The following is a 3,812-nucleotide window of genomic DNA, read 5'->3' as shown; positions in this document are numbered from 1 at the left end:
ATACTATAAGTCATCTTAACATGTTCATGGAAGCACTTGGATCGATAGGCAGCCAGCCTCTGGCCATTAGGAATCAATACTGCAGCACATAGAAAGGCAAGAACAAAGCTGCACCACAGATCCACTGACTCATGCACACACACAAAGAAATGCAGAGCTGTAATGCAGTGTGTGAAAAGGGATCCATTTGGAGTGAACCGCAGTCCTGGAATGCAGTCATCATATGAGAGCAAGAACTGTAATGTGTAACCGCATCGACTTCCATACATCATTTACACAGTGAACAGACACAGAAATTGTGATTTTTGCACTTGTGAAACTACGCCAGCAGAATAGAAGCTGACTAATTACGTTCTACAAGAAGATATTGACTACCAAATGTCCCTAGAGCTTGTCGGTCAATCAGAATTTATTTTCATTCACAATCAGCCCTCCGTTGCTTTCCTCTGACTTCAAGTCTGCCACTTGGGCCCCTCCTGATCCCTTAAAGACCTCCCGCGGTGGAGGGCAAGTAACTGTGTTAAATGTGATCCTAATATTGACTAAAATAATAATGATTACAATTTCTTTTGCCATAGTTGAACTTGCCCTTGTAGTCTCTGCTCTAAGCCACTGAATTTAACTATTCTTATAGTATGTAGTAGCATTAGGTTAGGAGTTGCTGGATTGGTGGCAGTGCCATCATAATAGCCAGCAATGTTACTGTGCAGGCTCACTGAGCTGCTAGATGGTTTCAGTCTTGGCCCTATTTTTCTTTGCTGTCAAAATAATTACATCCCTATGAGGATGGAATAATTTATGTCATCGCTATATATTTTTAATAAATCTGAGCTATTGTGTTAGTTCACTGTGCAGTCAAGTCGAAGAAACAGGGTTCTCTCTAAAACGGCTCTGCGCCACAGCTCTCTGTTGGCTTATAAATAGCACAGCAAACCTCACCAAAATGTTTACCTGACTTAAAATGAGAGGCAGTATGTCTTATGGAAACAAAGTGTGCTTTTTTTTATAGTGGGGAGGAAGTCCTGGTGGAAGGGAGCGCAGGAAAAAATATATGGGCAAAAAAAGCAATTAGGAGATAGGGAAGCAAAAAAAAAAGAGAAAAGAATCTATTTTGGAGGATTTCAAACAAGCTTGTCACAACAGTGCTAAGGGACTCGAGCTGTCTGTCTCCCCACGTTGATACGCATGAGCCCACACAGATATGGACTCACAGTAACTCCCACCACACACACACACACACACACACGTCAGTCTGTGTGAGTTTCTGTGACAGTAGGATCAGTCTGCACCCCACAGGCTGTAACCCCTTGAAAACCCTCTCAAAACGCTTTAATTAAAACGTCTCCCACAATTACAGCACATCCTGATGCTTTGACCTTCACACCTCCCATGAATACTGTATCATACAATGTCTTTCTGTCTCCAGCACCCCTCACACACAAACACCCCCACACACACAGATACATACACATTTGCCATCAAGATAAGATAATAAGGTAAGAGATACATCATCTCAAAAAATTACTGTGCTACAGCAGCAAAAACATGAAAAACAACTCGACGAAATAAACATAAACACAAAATACAAAATCAAGCTAGAATAGCTCACATGCCCTATGATAGACTGGCAACACATCTGCCTCTTCACCTAGACATCAGGGATAGGTTCAGCTTAGTCATGACCCTGAAATGGATAAACTATCAAGAGGATGGATGGAAAAATAGCTCAGAAAGGTTACAAGACATTACACTATTAGAAGAGGCCAGTTAAACAGAAGGTACAAATAAATGAAGGGCTCAATAAACCAAAATCTAAATATGATATAATCGAAATAATGAGCTTAAATCTACAATGAATACATGTATTGTGATTTCAGGTGGTAAAAATATTATTTATCTATCTAGTAAGTGGTGCAGAAGTTAATGGTCCATAGCTGATTGTGTCGATATTATTGTCCAAACAGCTCACATTTCCCATGATGCTCACTCAAACAGCTCCAGCAATGAAACTGCGTCACTTCCTCTGTAGCTCCTATAGAGTTGCAGTCCTTGCTCTGGGCAGAAGGACTGTCAGCACGATCAGCTGCAGAACGTTAGCCATTTCACCACAAACAACTGAGTTAGTAACTGAGTTACAAGATTTTAAAAGTAATGAATTACTTGAAAAGTAACTATTGCATTACTTTAAAAAACAAAACAAAAAATGTTTAAGCCTCTGGGGTCCAGGGTATAATTGGCCATTTTTGACTACTTTTGATTTTCCTTTTAAAAACTATTTATTTGCCTTGTTTGGAATCATTCTTTTCAGCACAACCTCACGTGTCTGAATTTACAGTTATGTTTTCATTTTGACATACTGTATTAACACAATTGATCTAAAATCAGACAAAAAACATAAAATCCGAGTAGAAAAAGTTATATTTTTTTACTGTAACAGCCACAAACATGTTTATTGAATCATATTTCATAATTTTAAATGCAAATATAAACTGTCAATTTTAAAATCATATGCACAAGTTTTGCAAACAACAAAGTTATTTGCAGCCATTTACCTTTTACCCTTTTTTAAATAACCATTTCAAACTATTTACATAACAATCAGGTGTTCTGCATTCAATAAGATGCCACACAAATTATTTGTGCCACTCAAAAAAATAATAATTTCTGTCCACTATAAAGGAGAACATCACAGCCTGATACCTGCAGGTCTGACAGCAGCAGGTGTATCACTCCTGTTTTTTACCTGGAGACAGCAGTCGCCTCATTGTTCTGACACACAACACAAAACTATCCACAACACTACAAACTAACTACACAAGACAACACATTAACTACACACCCCAAACATGCTAAACGTCACAAATCTCTCACATCTCAAAACTCTCTCTCTCTCTTTTTCTGCTGTCTTTCTCTCTCTCTCTCCCTCTCTCTCCGTCACTCCTAAAACTTCCCCCTCTTCCTAAACATCCAAATGTCATGTTGCCGTATCATTTTTTGATTGGTCGACATGGTACATTTTTCCACCAACACAAACGGGCTGTGTTTTGTTTTGTTTTTTTATTTTTTGGTCATAAGCAGAGAGTGCTTGCTAGCGCTGTCCTTAGACAGTAAACGTGGCGAAACTATTCAGGAAAAAACACGCGTATATATTGTTTATCATGACTCTGGTTTTACGTGGCCTATCAACACAATTTAAAAACTGCTATATATCACCTTGTTGCTTTGTCATCTTAAAGTGGTCGTTGGCTTACTACGACTACTTCATTCTTCCTCAGTCAAACAGCAGCACTCATGCAACTGTTTTGCCCCCTTAGCTCCAGGTGTTGTGCCAAAAAGTGATCGTCTGCAAGAAAGTGATAGCCGCCCGCGGGAGCGCGCAGCTGCTTAAAGCTGTAGCGCCCAGATGTAGACAGCTACTTCCATGCAACTGATATAAGGTGCGGTAAGCTGAACACAGCTTCAACCGTATGTTTCTTGAAAAATAGTAACGCGACCGCACCGCATTTTCATGTTAGTAACGGTAACGGCTTTGTAACGATAGGAATAGTAATTAGTTAGATTACTCGTTACTGAAAAAAGTACTCGTTACTGAAACGGCGTTACTTGCCGTTACTTGTAACGCCGTTATTCCCGTCACTGATATAAAGTAATTCAAAACAAAACAACAAGAGCTTAAGTAACAATTAAGCTATAATCTTTTAAAAAATTGATTTTTTTTGTGAAAAGTGACCAGCTACTTTGTCTTTTGAGCCAACAGATCTTATGAAAAATTTTTTTTTTAAGTTTCTTCTACCAACAAATAGATATTCACT

The sequence above is a fragment of the Oreochromis aureus genome, linkage group 20 (assembly GCF_013358895.1).
Source record: "Oreochromis aureus strain Israel breed Guangdong linkage group 20, ZZ_aureus, whole genome shotgun sequence".
Lineage (NCBI taxonomy): Eukaryota > Metazoa > Chordata > Actinopteri > Cichliformes > Cichlidae > Oreochromis > Oreochromis aureus.
Note: the sequence above shows the minus strand (reverse complement) of the source record.